Source organism: Ovis aries, chromosome 5, assembly GCF_016772045.2.
Source record: "Ovis aries strain OAR_USU_Benz2616 breed Rambouillet chromosome 5, ARS-UI_Ramb_v3.0, whole genome shotgun sequence".
Lineage (NCBI taxonomy): Eukaryota > Metazoa > Chordata > Mammalia > Artiodactyla > Bovidae > Ovis > Ovis aries.
The window spans coordinates 63,405,221-63,431,853 of NC_056058.1; the positions used below are offsets into that span (position 1 = coordinate 63,405,221).

Consider the following 26,633-nt stretch of genomic DNA (forward strand, 5'->3'; position numbering starts at 1 on the left):
ATGACATATATCTACCATTATAAGATCACACAGAGTAGAGTAGTTCACTGCCCTAAAAATCCTCTGTGCTCTGCCTTTTCATCTCTCCCTCCCTCCTAACCCCTGGCACCCAATAACCTTTTTACTGTCTCCATAGTTTTGCCTTTTCTAGAATGTCTAATGCAATTGGAATCATACAGTATGCAGTCTGTTCAGATTAGTTTCTTTGACTTAGTAATATGCATTTAATGTCCCCCCGTGTCTTTTTATACCCTGTAGCTCATTTCTTTTTAGTGCTGAATAATAGTCTATTGTCTGAATGTACCACCATTTATTTATCCATTCACCTGCTGAAGGGCATCTTGGTAGCTTCTAGGTTTGGGCAGTTATGAATTTTTGTTGTTGTTGTTGTTTAATCACTCAGTCATGTCCAGCTCTTTGCACCCATAAACTGCAGAATGCCAAGCTTTCCTGTCCTTCACCATCTCCCAGAGCTTGCTCAAACATGTCCATTGAGTTGGTGATGCCATCCAGCCATCTCATCCTCTGTCGTCCCCTTCCCCTCCTGCCTTCAATCTTTCCCAGCATCAGGGTCTTTTCTAATGATTCGGCTCTTGGTATCAGGTGTCCAAAGCATTGGAGCTTCAGCATCAGTCCTTCCAATGAATATTCAGGGCTGATTTCCTTTAGGATTGACTGATTTAATCTCCTTGAGTCCAGGGGACTCTCAAGAGTCTTCTCCAACACCACAGCTCAAAAGCATCAATTCTTCGGCACTCAGCCTTCTTTATGGTCCAGCTCTCACATCCATATATGCCTACTGGAAAAACCGTCTTTGACAATGCAGACCTTTGAGGACAAAGTAATGTCTCAGCTTTTTAATATGCTATCTAGGATTGTCATGGCTTTTCTCCCAAGGAGTTAGCGTCTTTTAATTTCATGGCTGCAGTCACCATATTCAGTGATTTTAGAGCTCAAGAAAATAAAGTCTGTCACTGTTTCCATTGTTTCCCCATCTATTTGCCATGAAGTGATGGGGCCAGATGCATGATCTTCATTTTTCAAATGTTGAGTTTTAAGCCAGCTTTTCTGCTCTCCTCTTTCACCTTCATCAAGAGGCTCTTTAGTTCCTCTTCACTTTCTGCCTTAAGAGTGCCGTCATCTACATATCTGAGGTTATTGATATTTCTCCCAGCAGTCCTGATTCCAGCTTGTGCTTCATCCAGCCTGGCATTTTGCATGATGTACTCTGCATACAAGTTAAGTGGACAGGGTGGCAATATAGAGCCTTGACGTACTCCTTTCCCAATTTTGGGCCAGTGCATTGTTCCATGTCCGGTTCTAACTGTTGCTTCTTGACCTGCATTCAGGTTTCGCAGGAGGCAGATAGGTAAACATCATTGTATGGGTTTTTTGTGTGGACACAAGTTTTCAGCTTACTTATTAGTTAAATACCAAGGAAGGTGATTGCTGGATCATACGATAAGAATATGTTTAGTGCAGGAAACTGCCGAACTGTCTTCAAAGTGCATTCCCACAACAGTGAGGGTGAGTTCTTGTTGCCCCACATCCTTGTGCACGTTTGGTTTTGTCAGTGGGTTGCATTGTTGCCATTCTCACAGGTGTGTAATGGTTTCTTACTGTTTAGATCTGCACTTCCTTGTGACACTTGCTATTGAACATATAATCTGTCATCTGAATGTCTTCGTTTTTTTTTTTTTAATTTTTATTTTTACTTTATTTTACTTTACAATACTGTATTGGCTTTGCCATACATTGACATGAATCCGCCACGGGTGTACATGAGTTCCCAATCCTGAGCCCCCCTCCTGAATGTCTTCTTTGGTTCCCAGTGTCTGTTCAGTTCCATTTTCTTTTTCATACGCTCCCAACACCCCCACCCCACCTTCTTGCAGCCCAACTGAAGTAACCCATGTCAGTAAGTGTGTGCATCCTTCTGGACCACTCTGCTTCATGATACTGACACGTAGTAACGAAAACAAATATTTATTGAGCGTTTGTGCTCAGTGCATTCACCCACTCACCACCTCAGCACCCGCGTGGCTTCTGTCATTCGCAGTGAGAAAGCTGCTGGCCTCCATGATCTTAAACCTCCTTTTTCTACTTAAAATGGGTAATATTTTATCCCCATTTTGCAGATGAGAAAATTGAGGTACAGAGAGGTTAAGTAAATGGCCAGTCTGCTTAGATCAATGAGGCAGAGCTTTGGTTTACAACCATGTATCCTGGGAGGAAGAGTCCACCTGAAACTGTCTCCACATTGTTGAGTGGCTATACTCCACTATAAAATAATAAGTTAAAATTTTAAAAATAGGATCTAAAGAAAAAGGAAGAAGTTAAAAATTTTTTTTTTAAAACCATGCATTCTGATTCTAGAAATTTTGCCCTAATCTTCACCGGTTTCTTTTCTTCCCCTTTTAATAGGATCAAACTATACACATTGCTCTTCTTTTTGCCCCCATTAATGTATCACAGATATCCCTCATGCCAACAGCTATAGTGCTAACTCATCTGTTTTCTACTAGCTAGACAATAATCCACAATGTGAAAATACATTCAGTTCCTTTACATCACGCTTTATGCAGTGGACATACAATCTTGTTTCACTTTGTATCCAGGTTTCTTCCACTCAATTTTCTATAGTCATTTCCCATTTTCATTATAGAATGACTATCACATCTCTCCTCCTCTGAGTCAGTTCTGAGATAGAGACAGGGTTCACATAACCCCAGAATACCAGGTATACTGTTGGGAGAAGCTGATCCAGAGGGCACACATGGATCCGTCTCCACCATGCTCCTCATGAGCTGACTGATGCAGGGACAGCTGAGCTGCAAGGAGCCGCAGGCCTCCCTGGCAGGGCAGCTGGTGCCACGGGGGATAGCATAAATTCACAGGATGTGTGGGCAGCCTAAGAGTTCATACTTTGGCCTGCCCCATGTCCCCTCTCCTAGCCACCCTAGAAGTGAAATATTGGGAAGCAGTTCCATCTTACAGATGACAAAACTGAGGCTTTGAGAGATTGGTAGGAGGTACCCTAGACTGCTTACCTTCCCTTGGAGGACACTGCTGGTTAATCATCCCATTTCATAGGAGGTATGCATCTTTCCCACAACGGACTCTATAACCTTTAGAACCACACTTCTCATGTATCAGTCTCAAGGGTGTCTTACCACGAAGAAAATCCACAGGTTTTTTATCCTCTTCTCCTTTCATATAACATCTTGAATGCTTCTCTCCCAGACTGCAAAGGAGAAAACTGCTAAGAAGATTAAAGCTGTTAGAGAATATCAATTATTTTATAATGAGGGAAATCTATAAATCTTTTGGTGGCTATCTGGCAAGAAGACAGCATGCAGGAGTTGATATGTTTATGGGATATGTTTATGGCATCTTAAAAAAAATACACAGGATTTTATGAATCAAGCACTGTATAAATGATTTACTGGGATAGCAAAAAAAAAAAAAATCAAATAAATAGCTTCGCTTGCCTCTGAAACATCAAAAGCTCTGATGTTTGGTAAAGAATGGTTCCTGTAGTGGAAAATAGCTGTGTTATATTTTCAGAAAGGTGATGCTTCTATTGAGGTGGGCAGACCTTCTACATTTTAAAAAGTAGCCTCAGCAGAACTGTGCAAAATTGCTGATATTCTTCTGATTCTCTTGTGAGGATTAATGTCTAACCTTTTCCACTGTTTTGGTGTTCCCTTAAAAACGTAATGGGGGAGAAGCAAAACCCAACGAAGTAGGTGACTGGAAGTCCTTGGAATAAGATCTCCAAACAGAGAGCCACAGAGCTGCCCACTTCTGTCATCAGAAAGCTTCTGGGCCTCTCTGCCAGCTTAGGTCTGACATGAATTGTTATTTGCTCAGAGTCTAAAGGGAGATAAGATTTGAGGCTGAAATAAAAGTAAGAGGTTCCTTAGTACCTAACTTGATCAAGTGCAAACCAACCAAGTCCTTTTCCTGTCAACTTCTTTCAGCTCAGTAAGTTGGGGGCTGAAAGGGCTGGGCTTGTCTGCGTTATAAAGGGGAAGAAGCAATAGCATCAATAGTAACGATGCTGCTTACACCTGAACAGCACCCCGCTGTGCCAGACACTGTAGTAAGCAATTTAAACATAGTATACCTAATTTCATTGGGAGCCTCTTAGAAGCCAACAGTTGTTTGCCTAATGGGAAAATTCAGCTTTAGTAGAAAATTTAAATCCAAGTACAAGGAATTCACCTCCTCTCCATATCCCACCCCCTAAATAAAACAACTTTTAGCTAAAATCAACATCTTCTTGGTAAAGATATGAAGTGCTGAGTCATGACATTTGATACACATTCATATATCTAAGAAGCATGTTCTGCTATTTTCATTCACAATAAATGTAACTGGACAGGTCTGATATGCAGCTCTAGTTCCTCTGCTTGCTACTCAAAAGGTCAATACGCAGGAGACAAGTGCTGGTAGAAAAAGAAAAATTGCTTTATTTAGGAGGCCAGCAACCTGAGAAGGTGATAGACTAATGTCCTAAGACTACCTTCAAGTTGATAGTTATGAGATAAAAGTTTTGAAGGCAGTGCGAGGGAGGGAACTGCAGGTACACAGTCAGCTCTTGGTCAGCTCATGCACAATTCTCAGATGGGTTGGCATCAAGATGGAGCTTCAAGCATCACCCCTCTTCTGGTTTCAACCGATCTGGTTGCGCTTGCAGTCAGCAGTTTTCTGGTGGGGACCTGTCTCCTGTAAAAACAACTTAGAAATGAGTGTCAGGTGTTTATCTTTCGGGGAACTGGGAGTTCAGTGACTCTGTGGTTGGTTTATAGTCTAAAGTGTCATCAGTTTCTTGGCCCAGCAAGTATTCTTACTTTCTACATCTTCATAAATCCTAATCATTAACTCCTGAGCCAGCCTTTTGGGACTTGGGAAGCGTAGGAGACCGTAACATTTCTACGAATAAGAGGCAGGTGGAGGACATGGTGGGGTGGAGGGGGTCTGTCCTGGGAAGGCCCATAGCGTCCTGCTTGGCTCCGTAAATTTTAGCCAGCTCCTCTAAATAATATTGATTCTGGACTCTTGAGAGTCCCTTGGACTGCAAGGAGATCCAACCAGTCCATCCTAAAGGAGATCAGTCCTGGGTGTTCATTGGAAGGACTGATGTTGAAGCTGAAACTCCAATACTTTGGCCACCTGATGTGAAGAGCTGACTCATTGGAAAAGACCCTGATGCTGGGAAAGATTGAGGGCAGGAGGAGAAGGGGACGACAGAGGACAAGATGGTTGGATGGCATCACCAACTCAATGGACATGGGTTTGGGTAGACTCCGGCAGTTGGTGATGGACAGGGAGGCCTGGCATGCTGTGGTTCATGGGGTCGCAAAGAGTCGGACACGACTAAGCGACTGAACTGAACTGAGCAGGTTAATGAAGCAAATCAGGCAAAAAGTTAGCATTAACTCTAACCTGCTGCCCAACCAGACCCGTGACCAGCAGTGAAATAGACTCGTTGCCAAAAGATACTTAAAGCATTTCTTCCCAACTTCCTTGCAGAACTTACAGCCCCAAAGGTTCAGTCACGTCTTTATCAGGCAGTCACAGCTCCAGAGCCAATTTTGGTTTGATTTGAATCCAGAGGCACCTTCAGATCTGTAAACACCGGAGGCTTAAAATGTTACCAATTTTCATAGCCCAAAATAGGCAATGCTTGACAGTTCTGAAGATCAGGAAGGCCAGATCCACACATTTATATGTCTCTTATTTATTCCAAAAATTAAAAGATGATTGCAGCACTGTCAATCAATATCGTGTTTGTGGGCATTGAAGGCTTCATTTCTCTCTTTTCTTTTTTTATTCTCCTGCTTTCCTATCTCAGATAGAAGAATCTCATGAAAATGTAATTTTCGCATCATTGTATAGAATAAAGAAATAGGCATAGGAAGACCGTAGTAACATTCTTTCCTCTTGTGCTATTTAGGGATGTTGATTCCTGTAAAGTATTAACAGATGCAGACTGCCTTTTTCAACCTTTGGGATCCTCGTATACACTCATGTTCTTTCGATGAAAGACCAAACTACTTGCTCCTCCCGGAATGATAAAAAGAAATAATTTTATTTGTTTGCTTTGTAAATGCAGACCTCTTCAGAGATGCCCACATTGTTTATGAGCAGCCAGGAATCTCAAAACAACTAATAACTCCTACTGCCTATTGGAGTCCTCTGTTGTTGTGTCTGTTAATGGATGGAATTTATTGGGCACTGCTAATAATATGTAGTGAGGATGAAAACAGGTGGAATTATAAGGTTGTTTTCTGCCCAGTCTTCTCAGAAACTTTTAATTGTTTTGCCCGTGTGCTGTCATAATATATGGTCTAGAATATTCTAAATAATAGCTGCACTCCAGTCTCTGCTAATGGAAAACTCAAACTTTCAGTTACCTTCCCAGAAACCTCCACAGCATCCAGATGTGTTTTAACTAGGCGAGAGGAAAGACCAGCCCTGACCTTTCCCACAAAATATGTTTCTGCTGCCTTATGACGGAAGAAGTGGTACTTTAGCTCATGAGTGAATGAAGATGACCTGTAAATAGGCCTTCCTCCTGAGCAGAGTTGACTCTCGGTATTCTCTGCTGTAGACACAGACCCTGTCTTTCCGGCCTTTCGAGCTGAAGGAAGGCAGGGGTGTAGTCAGTTTGGTGGACTACTCCTTGCCTACCATTCATTCCTTGTGATCCTGAAGGGACAGCCAGTCAGTAACACCACCCAGCCGTGATGAGGGCTCTGATCCACCTGGCCAGTGCTGGCCCATCCCCATGGCCACAGTGATTCACCCAGGGTGCCGGGCTGTGGAGCCCCATTCCACCCCTGTCCTTTTCCCTCCTGTGAGCCAGAACACTGTCTTCTTATGTGAACAAGCTGGGCCTGGGTTTCCATCACTCCCAGCCCCAAAGCTGTAACTACCACCCTCCCCACCTTTCATGGGTCAGGTGAGGATTAAGTGAGATAATGCAGGGACCAGCGCATGGTCGGTGGTCAGTAATGGTCCTTGTTAGTAGTGATGCCTTTGTGGTGGTGGGAGTTACCATCGCTGTTCTCTGAAACAAAGACGATGAGCACTCAGCTACCCCCATCCACCTCAGAGTCTCCCTGTAGAGATTAGATGAAATCAGAATGTGAAAGAGCCTAAAGAGCTAGAAAGTGCCAGAAAGACTTCCAGGAGGATACTGGTTGCCACAGAAAGAAAGAGCCCTGAGAACTCTCCAGCCTGGTGGCCAAGGAGGCAAGTGACCTCAAAGGCAGGTAGCCCACACCTGGAGTGTGTCCCCCATGGTCTCTGGTTCCAGCTAGGTTCAAGTAAGGCTTCTTAACTCTTATCCCTTTCAGCACCAACCGAGGAGCTTGTTAAAACACAATTTACCAGGGCCCACAAGCAGAGATCCTGATTCTGTGGTTCTGGGGTGGGCCCAATAATCTGCATTATTTTAAAAAATACTTATTTATTTATTTATGGCTGCATTAGGTCTTAGTTGCAGTACTCAGGCTCAGCAGTTGTGCATTGTGTGTGGGCTTAGTTGCCCCTCGGTCTGTGGGATCTTAGTTCCCCGACCTGGAATCAAACTTGTGTCCCCTGCTTTGGAAGGCAAACTCTTAACCACTGGACCACCATGGAAGTCCCCTAACCTGCATTCTTTTTTTTTTTAAATTTTAAAATCTTTAATTCTTACATGCGTTCCCAAACATGACCCTCCCTCCCACCTCCCTCCCCACAACATCTCTCTGGGTCATCCCCATGCATCAGCCCCAAACATGCTGCACCCTACGTCAGACATGGACTGGTGATTCAATTCTTACATGATAGTATACATGTTAGAATTCCCATTCTCCCAAATCATCCCACCCTCTCCCTCTCCCTCTGAGTCCAAAAGTCCGTTATACGCATCTGTGTCTCTTTTCCTGTCTTGCATACAGGGTCGTCATTGCCATCTTCCTAAATTCCATATATATGTGTTAGTATACTGTATTGGTGTTTTTCTTTCTGGCTTACTTCACTCTGTATAATTGGCTCCAGTTTCATCCATCTCATCAGAACTGATTCAAATGAATTCTTTTTAACGGCTGAGTAATACTCCATTGTGTATATGTACCACAGCTTTCTTATCCATTCATCTGCTGATGGACATCTAGGTTGCTTCCATGTCCTGGCTATTATAAACAGTGCTGCGATGAACATTGGGGTACATGTGTCTCTTTCAATTCTGGTTTCCTCGGTGTGTATGCCCAGAAGTGGGATTGCTGGGTCATAAGGGAGTTCTATTTGCAATTTTTTAAGGAATCTCCACACTGTTCTCCACTAGTATAACCTGCATTCTTAACAGGCACCTCAGATTATTTTGATAGAGTTGAAATGCTGCTCAGGTTTGGAAAACACTGGAATATAGGAACAGAAGACTGTGGATCACAAATACATCCTTTATGACGCAGTTGGATGGTGGCACCTTTGAATGTCGACCCTGGATTGCCGTAAGTGCAGAAAAGTCACGGCCCTTATGGGAGGGGCCAAGTGAAATGCCTTCAGCCTCAGTCAGACCCCTGTTTTTCAGGATGCCGTTCATAAACAATTGCCTCACTGTAACAGGTCTCTGGGGATTTATGGTCCCACATTTAATTTCAACTGCTGTGCATTAATCCTGATGATCTCACTTAAATTATTAAACAGTCATATTCCAATTTTGAGGGCACTAATTATATCCTTGAGAGGTTGTTATTATCTGCGTGATCACATGCACTCAGCCAATACCAGACTGTTTTCTCCCCACTCATCAGAATTTTATACTTTTTCAGGATTTTGTTAGTTGCTGAGTAGGTGTGTTTCAGATGGCAGGATCTCACTGCTGAGGAGTTAGGAGATATTAGAGCAGGGGTTCTCAAATTTTGGTGCACCTAAGGATCACCTGGAAAGTAGGTTTAGCATGAAGATTCCAGGGCCCTGCCCCAGTGAGAGAGTCCAGGTTCCTGGTCTGGGTGGAGCCTGGAATGAATGTGCCTCATATCCAGCTCTCTGGGGATTCTGATCCAGGAGGTCCAGGGACCACCCTGGGGAAACTGAAGCCCAGAGAAGAGACAGTTGTTCAAAGCCCTGCAGCAGAGCCACAAGCTATGTTTCTAGCCTGTTGTAAGGACCAAATGAGATAATAGATGGGAGAGCACTTTGGAAAGCCTTCAGCAGTCTATAAATACAAGGATGCACTATTATTTTCAAGCTGGAATGGCTTTGTGACAGAAATGGCTTGGTACTTTCTCTCTAAATTACCATAATCACCTGTTTGAGGCCCCAACCAAGCCCATAACTCTAAATTCACCAGGCATGGAATAAATTCCTTGAGAAATGTCCAATAAAATGTGTTCTGATGTGAGAATGTGCTTGTGTCCCTGCCTCGGGTCCTCAGTCAGAAACTCCCTGCCAAAAAAAAAAAAAAAAAAGAAACTCCCTGCCTTTTCCGTGGCCGTCCTAACCAGCATCTCTAGTTTGGGGGTACCTGGCAAAAGCCCTGCTTTCCAGCACATAGATTTTGGCCTTTTCTGGGACAGTTAGATCTCAGCAGTGGACAGTTTGCCCCCAAAAGCTCTTCCTCCATAGGAGCTCACTCATAACCACTTTCATGGCTTTGCATACAGAGAGTCTCAAATCAAGACATCCGGATTTTCGTTCTTTCAGCCCAGGGTCCTCACTTCCTTATGTTGGCTGCAGTGGCCTCTAAGGCCTGGTCGGCAGTTCTGAGGGGCACCTCTGTGCCCCTGTGCCACCTCCGTCCTGCTGTGTCCCAGTTAACTAGACAGCTCTCACAAAAGTTTCATCATGTTGAATTACATTCATCCTCCTCACCACACCCATCAGTGGGGTCTGCCTCTGCCCTGACCTTCCCATGAGTCCCTCCAGGTTTCTGAAGACCCTGTGCGCATCTCTACCCCCAGGTTCCTTCCACTGCAAAATAAATTCCTAAAAAATGATGTAGAGTAAATTTAAGAACAGACACTCCAGTTCTATTCACATTTCAACCTTTATTTTAAAATATTTCTTCCACACTCCCACAGATCCTCTCAGCGAGCTCTCCACGTGTAAAACCTCGAGTTCAGGCTCTGCAAGTTACACACACATGTGCGCGTGCACACACACACACACACACACACACACACAGAGTCTATTGTTAAACCTGGAAAAAATCCAGTCTTTCCACTGATGGAAGACAGCCTCATGATCCCAGGCAGCATGACTGCAGAGTTCAGGGAATTCCTGCCCTGATTTTGGGAATCTTCACCCAGCCTGTGCATTCTAGATCTGAGAAAGGGAGGCACACCAGGCACTGTGGTCAGGTGACTAGTTCATGACTAAGTGCTGCTCCCAGTGTGGGAGCACCTGTTGCTGGCCTGACAACAGCCCCCACGGCTGTCTGGCACCTCCAGAAGTCAGGCACACAGTCAGATCCCACCAGTACAGCCAAGTATCCACCCCCATTTTAACATTTTGCTAATTGCTAACACAGTATATATACTACAGTCTTTCAACAGGGCTGAACAACAGTTCTAGTCATCTAACAAAGGCATTTTGCCTTATGACAATTTCTTTGGATGCTCGCCAGTATCTATAGCTAGCTTAATTACACAAGCCCACCTTGGCAGTAGCAGGAATCAGTTTATGACCAACAACCTCTCTGCAGATATACCATAAAATTATGCATATGCAAATTATATTTTTTAAAAACTAGATGCAAAATTTTAAATTGTTTGGGCTTTGAATCTTTGGGTTCTAAACACCCTAGGTTAAGAGTCAGACAGTAGGTAGGATGACATTGAACTAGTACTTAACCTCTCTGTGCCTCACTGAGTAAAACTGGGCTACTTTCTTAAAGAGTTGGGAGGTAATTGAGATGTTGCCCACAGAGCGCTTGGAACACAGACCGGCTCAGGATAACTGTGGGTTAACCATACCATGATCATTAACCTGGATGCCGTAACATCTCTTGATTATGAAACTCTCTGTGTTCATCTGTTGCTTCTTTTCTTTCATCTCCTTTGTATCTGCAGCTTAAGGGCCCTAAAACTTAAACTGTCATTATTAGTATTAATAATAATGTTTTAAAATAGTAATAAATCCAGTGTTTATTGACATTTCATATACACCAGAAAGTGCTAATTCATGATCTCGCTGAGTCCTAGGAAACTAGCATTATTGAGGTGATATTACAGATGATAAAACTGAGGATTAGACAAATTCAGTTCACACAGCAAGCAAGCGGCAGGGTCAGGGTCCAAACTCAGGTACATTTGGATCCAGAGTACTATATTATTATGTGTTATCACCTCTGTGATGGTAGGAATAACATGGAAGGATTTCATGCTATGTATTTTCCTATTTTACTTACAGATTCATTCACTCTAGACTCCCTGACTTTGAAAATCAGGGGGCAGGTTGACCTGGGATGGAATATCCACCTATAAGGAAATTGAATGAGAAACTGGACATTTTTCTGCCTTAATTCCCACATTTGATTTGCTGAGGAATTTTCCCCCTCTAAAGCAAAGTGTGATTTTCTTTCCGTTCAACCTTCATGCCGCTGGAAAGTTTTAAATTATTCAAGACATTGAAGGTTTATTATCTGCTGCAAGGCTGTAATGTAATTGCAAGGTATCATTTAAAGAGCTGTCTGTGTGTATGAACCACCTTGTTCTGAATACCTGCTCCTGCATAGAGCAAGAAGATATATATTTAAGAGTGGTGGTTTATAACTGCCTTAGATCAACCCTATTATTCTTCCTCCACGTCTCAAGCCCCAAAATAAATGTCTGGTAATGCACGGAACATTAAAATCACTTGTGTATCATCTAGTGGTTTATTTCTCTTCTGTCATTTGCATCTTGATGGACAGCCATGTGTTTGAGGGATTCCATTTTCATTAGTCTTTGATCACGTTGCCCATGTATGATACCAGTTTGGATATTAACCACCCCAATTAGAGAATGCCTTTCAAATATTATATCACCCCCAATCATGCTATTCACACCATGTTCATCATAAAGATATAAATGCCAACTCCCATCTTATTCTCTTTTTTGACACCTGTTTCCATAAGAGAGGTGGTCTTTCCCAGTGTTAATCATCAGTAACAAAGAAAATACCTTCTTGTGGGGGTGGGTGGAGAAGATTTTTTCCTCCCTAAATGTCTCATCAATTCAGTGGCATTATAGAGTAAAAAGTTCATCAAGTGACTTTTCCAGGTATTGATATGGAACAAATAGACCAGCCTTGGTTCCAGTCCTGCCAGTAAATAGCTTTGTGACCTTGAGCAAATTACATCATCTCTTTGGGCTTCAGTGTCTGCATCTATAAAGTATGGATGACTTCTCACATCCTGGCAAGCTTTAAATCCTAGAATTTTAGAATGACTTTTTTCACCCCTTCCAGAGAGTTTAGTTAGGATTTGATGCCTGATAGTTGTCTTAATGAGTATCAGCTATTAGATACAGCATTACCCTGAAGAACAGCTGAGGTCTGGAGAAGTATTTGCCCTTGCACCAAATGACCCTATGGCTCTGTTTTCAGAAACCCAGGTTTGGTATTTATATTTTTTTCTAAGTCTTCTCCATTGCTGTATGACTCTTAGATGATGTTTACTTCTTGTCATCTCCACTGTGTCTGTCCCTAGGAGTCTTTTCCCCTTTTAATGTGCTGTCTCAAATCAGCTTTGGAATAAAAAAATCAAGTTATTAAAGTTACTAGAATGTTATCTAAAATGGGGGTTAAATAGGTCCTAGGTGGGAGTGACTCAAGGCTCTCACCTAAGACATGATCCATGGGCTCCATGTTTAGTGGCCTCAGAGAGGGCCACTTAAATTCATATTTAATTCTAAATGGGAGTAATCAGGGAGGGCTTCCTAGAGGAGGTGTCATTGCCTAATGAAGGAGATACCCTGGTCGGAGGGAACTTCATAAGCCAAAGCACAGAGGCAAGATGGTCTCTCAGCAACAGATTGATAGTAGTGATTATGAGGAGATTGCCCTCTGAGTGAACAACCTCTGTGCTTCTCTGCTGAGTCAGGAGCTCAGTATTTCCCAGTCCCCACTGGGGCATAATCCGACAAAGGGTTCCATGTAGGAAATGCAGTCTGCAAGATTGTAATTGTTTTCTTGAGGGCTCATCCTTTGTTTTTTCCTTTCTTCCTTATTTTTTTTTTTAAATTATGACAGTATGATAAAACATTTACAAGAGACTTGGAAAATACAGAACAAAGTTACATATAGTTCCACTATATATTACAATTATTTTTTTAAGGAGATAATAAGATTGTAATTTAAATTCTGAAATATCAGAACTTCAGACATTTTAAAAATTCCAGTATGTCAGTGTTTATGGGTCAGTGGGAACAGAGTGTGTGAAATCAGGTCTGGTGCAGATAATGCAGGATCTCAGGTCACCATGATTGTCAAATTAGACAAGAACCATAAGCCACAGTCCTTCCTGAATCCCTGCTGCTGCTGCTGCTAAGTCGCTTCAGTCGTGTCTGACTCTGTGCGACCCCATAGACGGCAGCCCACCAGGCTCCCCTTGTCCCTGGGATTCTCCAGGCAAGAACACTGGAGTGGGCCGCCATTTCCTTCTCCAGTGCATGAAACTGAAAAGTGAAAGTGAAGTCGCTGAGTCATGTCCCACTGTTCGCGACCCTATGGACTGCAGCCTACCAGGCTCCTCCATCCATGGGATTTTTGTGCTAATACAGTAGCCGCTAGACACATGTGACTATTCATATTTAAGTTAATTAAAATTCAATAAAAGTAAAAAATTCAGTTCCTCGGTCACACGAGTCGTATTTCAAGTGTTCAGTAGCCTCATGTGACTAGTGGCTGCTATATAGGGCAGCACACAGAACAGCAGCAGAGAATTCTATCAGATGGTGCCTCTAGATGGCCAAGTGTAGAGGAGAGTCAACGTTCACCACCGCAGAGCAGGAGATTGGGGAGGGGAGGGGGAGCAGGATGCAGAGCTTTGTACAAAAGGTCAGGATTTGCCCTATTCTTGGACTTCCCTGGTGGCTCAGGCAGTAAAGAACCTGCCTGCAATGCAAGAGATGTGGGTTCAACCCCTGGGTCGGGAGGATCCCCTGGAGAAGGAAATGGCTACCCATTCTAGTATTCTTGCCTGGGGAATCCCATGGATGGAGGATGGGCTACAGTCCATGGAGTTGTAAAGAGTCAAACAGGACTGAGCGACTAATACTCTTCACTTCAGCATGGCCAGGGCCTGTGCAGGATCCTGGTCCACAGTCTGTAGCTCAGAAGTCCTCTGTGACCCATGCAGGGAAATCAGTTTACTCCTCTCTGCTGGTGGGAGCATTGACAGTATATATCAAAGCTCCTTAAAAATACCCTTTGATATAGCGGTCCCATCTCTAGAAGTTGTTCTCAGGAAACAATCAAAGATGTGCAAGTAGATGTATGGTCATGTGTATGTTCACAGCAGTGTTGTTTATATAGCAAAACTGTATGGAAATAGCCAACAGTGTGCTGGAAAAAGGTTACAACCAGCTGGGGTGAACATGGGGAGCCCTCATTTGTAGCATATGCTGATTTCTGTGCTGTAAAACTTCCTCTGTGGCTTATTTCAAACTACCAAAATAACAGAGTTGAGAACACTCACAGTTGCCTCTCATGAGTCTGCACAGCCCACTCAAGCACCCCACTGGCAAATAGCCTACATGTCTGAAAAGAGGTGACTGATTAAATAAATCATGGAAGAAAATGCTGTGAAGCCACTGAAATCAGTGGTTCTCAAATTGGAATGAGCGTCAGAATCACCAGGAGAGGTTGTTGAAACCTCATCGGCTGGACCTCACCCTTAAAAGAGTTTCTGATTCAGTCGGCCAAGACCTAGCTGAGAATTTGTATTTCTAGCAAGTTTCTGAGGAACACTTATCCTGCTGACCCTGAGTCACCTGGAGAACTACCATTATAGAAGAAAATTTGATGACATGATTGTCACAAAAAGATTCATTTTTTAAAATAAAAGTTATGTGAGCATGTATGTGTAACAATAATAATAATAACTATATTTATTGAGTTCTTAGAATGTGATAAACACCATGCTATTTAACTTGCATTATCTTATTTAATCCTCTTATTTAACTATTCTACAAAGAAAGTAATGTTAATATTATCCATATTTTATGTATGAAGAAACAGGCTGAAAGAAGCGAGGAATCTTCTCTGCAGTCACACATCTGAGAAAGGTGGGCCTGGAGTTTGAACTTAGAAGCTGACCTTGGGGTCTGCCCTTGGACCACTCTAGTATGCTGCCTGTGTGCTTTCACGCTTAGCTCATCTGTGGCCATACAACACTGAAACGCAGCACACCACCTGTGGTTATTTCTAGATGAAGGCATCACAGGAGATTTCTGTGTTTTTCTCTGTACTTCCGTGTGTTCTCCAAATTGTCTCCAGGGCAATATTTTTGTAATCAGGAAAAGTATCCTGCTTCAGTTCAGTCACTCAGTCATGTCCAACTCTTTGCGACCCCACAGATTGCAGCCCGCCAGGCTTCCCTGTCTATCACTAACTCCCGAAGTTTGCTCAAACTCTTGTCCATTGAATTGGTGATGCCGTCCAACCGTCTCATCCTCTGTCATCCCCTTCTCCTCCTGCCTTCAATCTTGCCCTTGCACAAAATGCTGGCATCAGGGTCTTTTCTAATGAGTCAGTTCTTCGCATCAAGTGGCCAAAGTATTGGAGTTTCAGCTTCAGCATCAGTCCTTCCAATGAATATTCAGGGCTGAGTTCCTTTAGGTAAACATAAATAAGAAAGGCCATTGTACCCATGATTTGAGGTCTGTATGCCTTGCCCTGGCATCCTTTGAGTTGGGCACTTTGATTCATGGTCCTTCTTGTCTCTGCTCAGCCATCAGCATCTGTTCACCACTTGAGAGTTTATAAAGTTTCCACTTTGGGGAGCTGGCCTGATCCTCACAGCAAGCCTCTGGGTTAAGGTCTGACTGCTTCCATTTTATAAGTGAGTCACCTGAGGCTTATTAAAGTAAGGTGACTTGTCCAAGGTTACATACCTAAACAGAATAGTTTTCCCTTCAGTTATGGCTTGTTTATTTTCTGGTTTCTACTCCTACTTCACAGTGCAATCTAGTAGTTCCCATGTATTGAACACTTATATTATGTTAGGTATTTTACTTACAGAACTGCAGTAACTTCACAGCAACCCTGGAAAGATGTTATTAGCACTTTATAGGAATGCTGTGCAGACTCAGAGAGGGTAAATGCCATGCACAAGGTTACAGAGGCAGTTTTATGATTCCAAAGCCCATTGATTCATTTGGAGAACATTTATAAAACACCTACTATGTAATATGTAGCAGATACCTGATACTGGCCATTCTTTGCCTGACTCTGCACCCAGCGCCCCTACCTGGCAGGGCTCAAGCGGGAAGGCTTACTTTGCAGCTCTGGGCTCAGATCACTCTTTTTTTTTTTTTTTAGTCAATTAATTTATTTTTGGCTGCACTGGGTCTTCACTGCTGCTTGAAGACTTTCTCTAATTGCAGCGAGTGGGGATTACCCTTAGTTGCGATGCTCAGGCTTCTCATTGTGGTGGATTCTCCAGCTGCAGAGCACGGGCTCTAGAGTAGCAAGTCTAGTTGCCCCAAGGAATGTGGGATCTTCCCAGACCAGGGATTGAACTCATGTCCCCTGTGTTGGCGGGTGCATTCTTAAGTACTGGACCACCAGGGAAGTCCTCAGACCACTCTTAAGCACCCTGCACCCCGCCCAGCAGCTCTGGTGGGAACAGCTCTGAGTACTGACAGCCCCTCTCCATGTGGACACAAAGTCCCCTCTGTAGGGGTTTTTACCCGAGAAGCCTGGCTTTAGATTGAGTGCTTACTATGTGCCATACTCAGTGTAGGTGGTTTACACTCACATCACAATAATTTTTCAGAACAACGCTATGAGGTGGGCTAGACGGATCTGCGTTTCTCACGTGCAAACCCTGAGGCTGGCAGAAGGGAAGTGACTTGCCCAACATCACACTGCTTGTCAGTGTAGAGCTGGGGGCTTCCTGGGGCTGGGCAGGCTGCTGCTCCTCACCACTGGTTTTTGCCATGACACTGCCCGCCCTGAGAGCCTTGTCTGTCATTCAGGCAGCAGAATGGAACTGGCCTTGGACCTGTCACTGACACGTGCCATTGTTTTCAGTATGCCAGTTACACAGCTGTTCATGCAGATCCCTGTTCAGTGGTACTTAATGCTAGGAAGGCTTGTCAGTGGCTGGTGTTCACTGGGTGAAACCCAGGTTGAATGGCAGAGACACCAGCAAGAGTGTGAATGATGGGTTGACCACTAGGTGCAGTGATGGAGAGCTCTGAGCCCTGCCAAGTGCCTAAACACGTCACTGCTGCCACCAAGCCACAGCTGCGCTCTCGTGATTTTCTGGCTATGTCGAGGGGCCAGACTTCCAGGTTTCCCTGGTGGTCTAGTGGTTAGGGCGTCACCTTCCAATGCAGGGGGTGTAGGTTCCATCCCTGGTTAAGGGGCTAAGATCCCGCCTGCCTTGTATCCAAAAAAAACAAAACGTAAAACAGAAACACTGTTGCAACAAATTCAATAAAGACTTTAAAAAATGGTCCATATCAAAAAAGGGGTGGGGAGGCAGACTTCCATAGCAGCTCCTTCAGAAGTTTTGTTCACATTTTGGGGGCTGAAGAAGCCTTTGCTTACACCAAAGATTTATGTCAGGACATAGCTGTATATAGCAGGGAGGAAACTTCACAGGGCCCCCAGCTCAGGAAGGCAAAACTGTAAACTTTTTTAAGAGAATGAAATTTTCCTTTGTTGTAGGCACTGTGTCCTATGAAAGTGATGCTTGGATCCCGGGACCCTCACTGTCTCTGACCTACCACCTCCTCTCTGCTACCTGCCCCATCCCTGAACCCAGGCCTGGTTTTAGCTCTGGGGAGTGGTGAGGGCTGTGGATGCTCACTCAGCAGTTGTCCTTCCAAAAGGATTATTTGTAACAGGAGCTTGGGTTTGCTGTCCTTATTTTTGTTTTCTGGGGTTGGTTATGGTTTCCATCTCCAGGGGCAGGAGGCCGTGGTGTTTGGGGTTTTGTTTTGTTAGCGGGGAGGAGTGGTGGTGGTGGCAGAGAGAGTGAAGCAGTGGTTAAGAGTAAGGAAGGGACAACTGTGACACCCACCACCACGAAAAGTCACCCTTTAGAAAAATGTTGTAATATTGTGATAAAAGTCACATACTATAAAACGTACTATTTTAACCATATTTAAGTGTGCAGTTCAGTGGCACTAAGTACATTCACATTGTTGTGTTAACTCTCACCATCATCCGTCTCCCAAATTTTTCACCTTCCTAAACTGAAACTCTGTCCCCATTAGACACTAAGTCCCCATTCCCCGTCCCCATGTGGAATCTAGGTTCCCCAGCCAGGGCCCGAACCCATGTTCTCTGCACTGGCAGGCGTATTCTTAACCACTGGACCACAGGGAAGTCCTACCACTGTATTTTGTGACTTTATGAATCTGACTCTTCTAGGTACCTTGTATAAGTGGAATCAAACAGTGTTTGTTTGTACCTACTGTATATTGGAATGCATAAAAATAACCCTTTAAAAATATCCCACCACATATAACTTAATCATTAGCCAAATTCCAGGCCAAGGTTCTCACTGGGGAAGCACTTGCCATCCCACCCAGAGGAGTGGAACAGGGTTGCTGAGAGGCCTTTTCTCACTTCCAACCCCCCACCCACTTCCCAGAGGGAACTTGGCTGCAGGGGACTGTGGAGGCCCTAGGCTGGAGTGAGCAGCATCTCTTGGGAGTGCTTACTGAGCCAGGCCATCTGTGCCTTTCCATGGCTCCACAGTCTGTGCTGGGCCCCTGCTGCCAACCAGGTTTCCGGTGGGATTTTAGGGTTAGCCTGATGAACCACAAGACACAGTCCCTACCCTGAGGGGCTGGGATCTAAAGGCAGAAGTCTGTGCTCCCAGGAGAGAATGGGCAGGAGGTAGTGGGGGTGCAGAGGTGAGAGCGACTTCTTCCCACACTCACCTTGTCCCCGTGGCAGACTGTTCACCCTTCTGGACCAAGCTCAGTCCTGTCCTCAGACAGGACAGGGAGGATCCATACCTCCTCTCTGCCCAGCTCCTGAATCCCCCAGCTGGCATGCCACGCCTACCCCAGGTTTTTATGGCAGCTCCCCTACTCCCTACGTGTCTTAGTTACCTCTGAGTCATGGGACACTGTCCAATGCCAGGTGCATAGCAACATCATGAAATGTCTGTGGAATTAACAGATATGAGTCAAACTTGGAATTAACAGGTTTTTGAATCGAAACCCACCAGTGCGCTCTCTCTCCTCGCATCCTCTTCTCTGGCCCTGGGACACCGTGGCTTGGGATGTGCGCTAAGCTGTGTGCATGCATTTTGTTGCTGATCGCTTTTAAAACAGCAGTGTAGTGAATGACTTTCTCTTATTTTACAAGTGAGAGCAAATGTACGGTTATTATTTGCCTTACTTAGCCCACTGTCCTCTAGAAAACAGGACCTGAGCTATGATTAAAGGATTGTAAGCCCAAGGCAGTGAGGGTGAGATTAAAAGGGGGGAATGAGTTAAAAGGAGAGGAGGAATGAATTAAAAGGAGAGGCTGTTACAGCTGTGGGTTCCACTGCACAGTGACCTCCAGCATGGGCCCGTGTGCTCTCCCAGTAGTGGTGGGGGCGGGGGGCAGGGGTGGGGTGTTCTCCCAGGGTTACAAGGAACAACATCCTAGTGTAGTCCACGAACTAGAGAGAGAAGGGTAAATTTTTCTGCCTGGCTCTCTGTTATCTCCTGTTTCCCATGGGGCCAGATTCAAACTAACTTCTAGCCCATTGGCAGTCATTCAGAAAGCTAGATTCCACTCCCCGCCGTGATTTATGTGTTTCATCTAAGTCTCCATGTGACCTGATGTGGGTGGGGTGGGGAATCAGGAGAGAGAGTGAGAGAGAGGAGGGGAGGGGAGGCGGCCAGTATATCATTATGTCTCTGGCACTTGTACATTTGCTGCTACCACGCTTTCCTAGGTGGGAGGACAAACGTGGCATCACAGCTCTGGGAGCTATCTGGGTGTGGGCCTCGCACGCAACCCCGGGTCTATCCGTGTGGGCCTGTCACTTCATGAATGTCCTCAGTCATGTGTGTTATCATCTCAAGTCCATCTGATAAGTCGGGCATTGTTTTTCCTTATCTCATTCTCATTTCCCTAACCAGATTGTTGAGTTGTTGTGATGCTGTTTGTATATCGTGCTGAATCATGACATGTGCGTGATGGATGTAGGACGCTCCTTTGAGACGTACTGAGCACATGCTGTCTGTCTGGCGCTCTGTATGGCTGGGTTGGGACAGAGGAGGGCTGGGAGCTGCAGGTCAAGGTCACATGTCTCCTCTCAAAGGGCAAGACCCAATGTGGCCAGGAGAGCAACACCCAGAACCCAGCCTGCCTGTCTGATCCCACACCCCCCAGGTTCCTCCTCTCTCCTCCTCATCACTCCCTTCCTGCCTCCTGGAATCCCTCGCCCCCACCAAGTCCAAGATGATCAGGTCCTCCCTCCTCTGAGGAGGCTTCTCTCATGTCCCAGCCTGGGGGGTTCCTCCCCAGGGCCCTGGAGCTTGCATGCCAAGCCTACACTGTGGACCCTTAGTGTCTGCTCCCTCCTGTTCTGGGCCTGGCATCTGCCCCTCCAGCTGGGAAATGAGCATTTGAAGGGCAGACGTACATTGGGGGTGGGCCTGCTCAGAAATGTTGTCCGCTGTGTGAACACCTGCTTGAAAACAATGTGTTTGAGGCAATAGCTGTTATTGTGTGTCCAAGAGTGGATTTGGCAGTATCCTGACTTCATTCTAAGCAAGACTCTCCGACCCCTCACTCCTCTGCCTAGTGTTAGTTGGTTTGGTCCCAAGAGTTGATTTGGTGGTATCCTGACTTTTCTTTCTTTCTTTAATTAATTAATTTATTTTTTATTGAAGGATAATTGCTTTATAGAATCTAATTTTCTTTCTGAGTGAGACTCTCTGACCCCCTCACCCCCCCCACCCTCACCTAGCATGAATCAGCTTGTTTGGTCCCATCATGCAGGTGAGGTCCCTAAAATTCAGAGGATAAGTGACAAACACATCACACCAACTCCAGACACCATCCTGCATTTCCACGCTCATTGTAATCCAGTGATGTTGGCTACGTAGAAGTAGCCACATTTTAGAGACGAGGAAATGGAGGCCCAGAAAGGATAAATAAAGGCCTCAAGCAGAGTCACTCAGGCCTAGAACTGGGTCCACCCCAGGGTTCACCCTGCCTCCCAGCCCCTCTCTCCTTCTCCAGTCTCAGATCCAGTGCTGTCCTCCGACATCCGGCTGTAGAACTTAGGGAGTCTTCATTTCCTGACAGTCTCTGTCCTGATGTTTTAAAAACAGAGATTCTTTAATAATTATTTTTATTTACTTGTTTACTTGGCTGCTCCAGGTCTTAGTTGCGGCATGCGGAATCTTCCATCTCTGTTGCAGCACACGGGATCTTTAGTTGTAACATGTGAACTCTCAGCTGCAGCACGTGGGATCTAGTTCCCTGATGAGCTGTCAAACCCAGGGAGTGCAGAGTCTTAGCCAGTGGACCCCCAGAGAAGTCCCTGTTCTGATGTTTGGAGTAGGAATGGACTCTGAACTTGAATCCATGGCATCTTCTAGAGGAATCATAAAGGTATCTCCAGCTAAGAAGGTGACATCTGCATTTATAAAGCCTTCTGAGTGTGCCCACCCTTTCTCTTGCATATGCTGGAGAGCCTACAGCCACACACATCTCTGGGTTGATGCCAAGGTTTGATGGCGAAACACTCCCGCATTGTCCAGACTGCCCCTTGAGCTTATGCCTTCCCATCTACACGTGAGAGGAACTAGGTGCAGAACCCGTGAAACTTGAATCATCTGATGCTACTTTAGGGGAGAGCAGGGAGATCCGCAGGCAGGCACAGTGTAGGGTTCAGGGTGGAGCGGGGAGAGGGCCTGGGAGAGAAGTCCAGGGCTGGACCCGAGGGAGGGAGCCCAGCCTATTGGGAAGCGAGTCTTGTCACCAACTCACTAGTCACTCAGCAAGCCCTGCCCCTCCCTGGGTCACAGTTTCACCTTCTGTGAGGTGAGTATGGCCTATATCTATGATTTTCCAAATTTTTTCTTCCTTCAGTAGTAAAACATGTTTTTTAAAAATTATATGTTTTAAGTATACAGCATCCTAGTTCAACATCTTTACACTATCTATTTACACTCCACCACAGATCTAGTTACCATGGAAAACTTTTTTCAACGGCAGCTTTATCCAAGAGCTTGACATGAAAATGATTATTTTTTCTTTTAAAAATTATAAATAATTTTTACAATATTTTAAAGACAATAAAGTATTCTCCCCCTTAAAGGTAGGAGGATAACCTGGGTTCAACTCCAGAGCTCCAGGACCCACAAGTGAAAACCTCTGTGGTTTCTCAGCCCTGGGGCCCATGGGGAGAAGGGGCAGGCGGGAGGCATCCTAGATAAAGAGAAGTTTCAGAGGGTGAACTCACAAGGGCCTTGGTTTCCAAGGGCCCCCCTGTGCTTGAGATCAGTGATTCTCAAGGAGGGGTTCAGTGGATCCAAGAGTTGGGCAGGTTTTCATTTCCTTTTTCCTTTTGAGTTTTAATCAGTTAAACTATTATTTTGGCAACTATAAGGATACTTCTCTTTGCCATGAAAACTCACACTGAAAGTCAGAAACCTTGGTTTCCTTGGTTAGTATTTCTCAGATAAATCTTTGAGTATGTTTATGGGAGAGGCCTCTGTAATATTTTTCTTTCAAAAGGGACTGTTCATTACTTAAATTTGAGATGCACTGGCTCAGTTCATGCCAGAAAATCTGCCGAGTGAGCATATTTTGGCAGGGACGAGGGCGTAGTGTAAGAGAGCAGCCCAAGGAGGACAGGATGCAGACATGACTGCAGTACAGGGGTAAGTGCCAGGGGCAAAGGCTGCCAGTCAGTGTGCACACCTGGGCCTGCTCCTGTTAAAAATCAACCCTAGCAAATCATCTGTAACCATATATATATTTTTCCCAGTGCTTAGAAGTACATAGATTCAGTTGTTAATCGTGGCCTGGGCAGTGGAATTACACATGGTTTTTATTGTCTCTTTATTCCTGATCCGTTAAACTCCTTTAGTGTTAGAGAACTCCATTTGGTAAATGACTGCTCCTTTGCTCTAAGTCATAAATTTCTAGCTTTGAAGAGTTTATGTTCCTTTCAAGGTGCTGGATACAGACCCCTAGACCTACTTGTTTAGCCTTCAAAGTATTTTTTTTAATCTGATTGAATTGCCATTATTTAGAAGTTGGGAGGATGCCCATTAAAATCTGGTACTCCAGGTCTCCTGATGTCATGTCTGGGCCCACATTCCCATGTGACCCCAGCTGGATTTGTAGGTTTCCATCTGGTCCATTTCACACACATCCCTCAGCTGCCTGGCCACCATCTTCTCTCTATACTGGGCCCTTTAAACCTTCTGTAGAGTCTGTTCCCAATGTGAGCCAAAGTGGGGACTTACATGAGGCCCAGTGTGCTCCAAAATTTAGGATTTAGGGGCAGTGACTGAGTTGGAAGAGATGGTTTTGAGACCCTTTTGTCCAGTGCTTTACATAAGATGAAAGGGGGAAATAGTGTTTGGGGAAGCCTCCCCTGACTACATCCTCAGGAAGTACAGAACAATGGACCAAAAGCATCGTGGAGATGTTGGTACTCCTAACTAGCAATTCATATTTCTGAAAAGGCCAGATGGAAAACAGTTTTTACCACCTTTCTCCTGAGATGACACTCACAGAACCCTGGCATGGAGTTGAATTTAGGACGGTAAGGTGCCCTCTGGCCTTGATGAAGTAGGAGAAATGGAATTTGAAGAATTGAAGGGATGGGGGGAGTGTCTTTAGAAGATATAAACTGGGGGAGTTGGGCTGAAAGGTAGAAGCCCTTTTTCCTGGCATTTGGTGTGACCACAGTAATAATAACTATGGCTAACAGCACTGATGCTCGGTCTGTCTCAGACCTGGGGCCTGCTGAGCACTCACACCCATGATCTTATTGCATCCTAACACCCTAAGAGAGGCGGTTCTGTATTATCCCCACTTCTCAGGTGAGGAACCAGAGGCTTAGAGAAGGGTAAGTGGCACAGCAGCGCGGGTCTGTAGGAAAGCTAGATATCTGACCTGAGTCCGCCTGGATTTGGGGCCTGGCTCTCAGCCACTGTGCTGAATGTACTCCCACTCCTATCTGTGTGTCCCCTTCCATTTTCACCTCTGCCAGTAATAAGGACATTCCCATTGTCTGAATCTTTAAGCATCCTCTTATAGAAACAGTCCCCCCTGGGAAGCTGGAAAGAGGTGACTATCCCCAGGTAACAAAAAAGGGAGGAATCAAGGCCCAGAGAGGGAGAGCGACCCACACAGCTAATCCTAGCTCCTCAGAGCATCCCCAGGACACTGTGCCCCCCCTGATTGTGACTATGCTCTCCCCAACGGTTACGGCCCTTCAGAACTTGCTTCCTCAGGCCTCTGCCTCATGGGACGTGCAATCATCAGAGCTGGGTTTTTCCCCCCTGCGTTCTGCCTGTGTGTGTGAGTCGTGCCACCGGAGCCTTATTAATCATTCGGAGTTGAAGGTTACGAAGAAAAATATGCCAGAGTGTGACAGGCCATTAGTATTTGTGTTGTAAGGAAACCAGTAATCATCTTAATTGGTGCACACTTCGGGGCAGAGCCGGGCTCTGTTCTGAAGGCTTGTCTCCTCCATATACCATTAACACGTCAAAAGCCACAGAAACGTACCTCCCAAACCACTGCAGTCCGCAGAGGCAGCTTTCACCTCTGAAATTCAAGGCTGGTCAGATTAGGCCACCTTCTTCGGTCGGACCTGCTGGGTGGAGTCACCTGACCCTAGGAGAGATTTATGAGGCTGGTGGAGCAGCCCTGTCTCTGGGGAATTCAGGCCCAGTCCCGTCATTTAGATGGTGACCAGATTTCCCTCCTAAGACACAGGTGGCCCCCGAGGCCATGAGCAGCCTGGGGAAGGAACACTTAGTGACTTACTCCTTTAGTGACCATCCCCGCCTCCAAATCCTGACAAGGTTCTGGCTTTTTTCTGAATATTTACTTCCCTTTAAAAAACATGCAAGCCCTCTCCTTCCTCACCTCCCTCACTAGAGACTCTTGGAGGGACGAGGCCCGGCTCTCTCTGACAGTCTTCCTTTTGTGTGTCACCCCAGGCCAAGATTTTGTCCAGCTCCACGTTTATCTACTTTGTATTATAATAAGAGTAGCTATCTTTCTAAATAATTATTTTATTATATCAAATATGTCATTTAAAAATCTACCCTCTCCTACCTCCACCCCACCCTGCTTCCCAAGAGTCTCACCGTTCTATACAGGAGCTGCTGAAGGGGATAAAAAAAAAAAAAAAAAAAAAGGGAATTCCACTTCAGAGGGCAGTTTGGAAGTATCCAGAAAATTTAATGTGCACATCCTGTGACCTAGGAATTCCATTTCTCTGAGTCTGTTCTAGAGAAATAGTCACAAGGAACATATCAGGATGCTGATTGCAGACTCTTTATAATAACACCAAATTAGAAACAGCCTAAGTGCCCATCAGCAGAGCCATTTATTTATAAACACACACACACCAACAAAAGCAATACTTTATGTTTTCAATGTGTATGCGTATGTCTGAGTAAACATATAGAAAAAGGCATGGAAGGACATACTCCAAACTGCTATCAGCAGTTACTTCTGAAACAGGGGAGTGAACCAGGATCAAGGCATAGCAAAAGAAATGTAAAAAAAACTTTCTTTGCTTGCTTGTTTTTGTGCTGCTGCTGCTAAGTCACTTCAGTCGTGTCCAACTCCGTGCGACCCCATAGACAGCAGCCCACCAGCCTCCCCTTGTCCCTGGGATTCTCCAGGCAAGAACACTGGAGTGGGCCGCCATTTCCTTCTCCAATGCATGAAAGTGAAAAGTGAAAGTGAAGTCGCTCAGTCGTGTCCGACTCTTAGTGACCCCATGGACTGCAGCCCACCAGGCTCCTCCATCCATGGGATTTTCCAGGCAAGAGTACTGGAGTGGGGTGCCATTGCCTTCTCCGGCTTGTATTTGTAGTTTAAAAAAAAAAAAAAAAAAAAAACAAGGAGAATATGTGTATTATTTCTCAGTTAATTGAAAAATAATACTATCTTAAAGAAAAGAAAATGTTTGACCCAGCGGTTTATTTCCTGCAAAGTTTCTAGAGATTTTAGCATGTCCCCTTTCCAGGGTTACAGAAGATGAGGAGATTTGTCTTAATTCTTTAGAGGCTACATTTTCACTTCTTAGCACAGTCTCTATTTGATACTCATACATACTTAAGAAATGCCCCCTTTCAATTGAAAGATATCATGCATTACTTTAGAACTGTTTATTAAGAAGATTTGTCATTGGTGAGAACACAGTGGACTCTACATAGTGGTCTGGATACTTGACGGTTTAAGGCCCTGCTTCCTTTGCACGGATT

The 26,633-nt window shown here is 44.8% G+C and overlaps 1 protein-coding gene and 1 long non-coding RNA gene across 3 annotated transcripts in view; one reads left to right on the plus strand and one right to left on the minus strand.

Annotated features, from left to right (window-relative positions):
- The window catches only part of GALNT10 (polypeptide N-acetylgalactosaminyltransferase 10), a 229,792-nt gene that overhangs the window by 136,414 nt on the left and 66,745 nt on the right, over positions 1 to 26,633 (plus strand). The gene's annotated exons all lie outside the window — the stretch shown is intronic.
- LOC114114900 (uncharacterized) lies at positions 1,809 to 19,208 on the minus strand. Its single transcript, XR_003589469.3, has 2 exons — positions 19,098 to 19,208; positions 1,809 to 4,731 (listed from the first exon to the last, which is right to left on the minus strand). It is a non-coding gene; the product is annotated as an uncharacterized LOC114114900 (long non-coding RNA).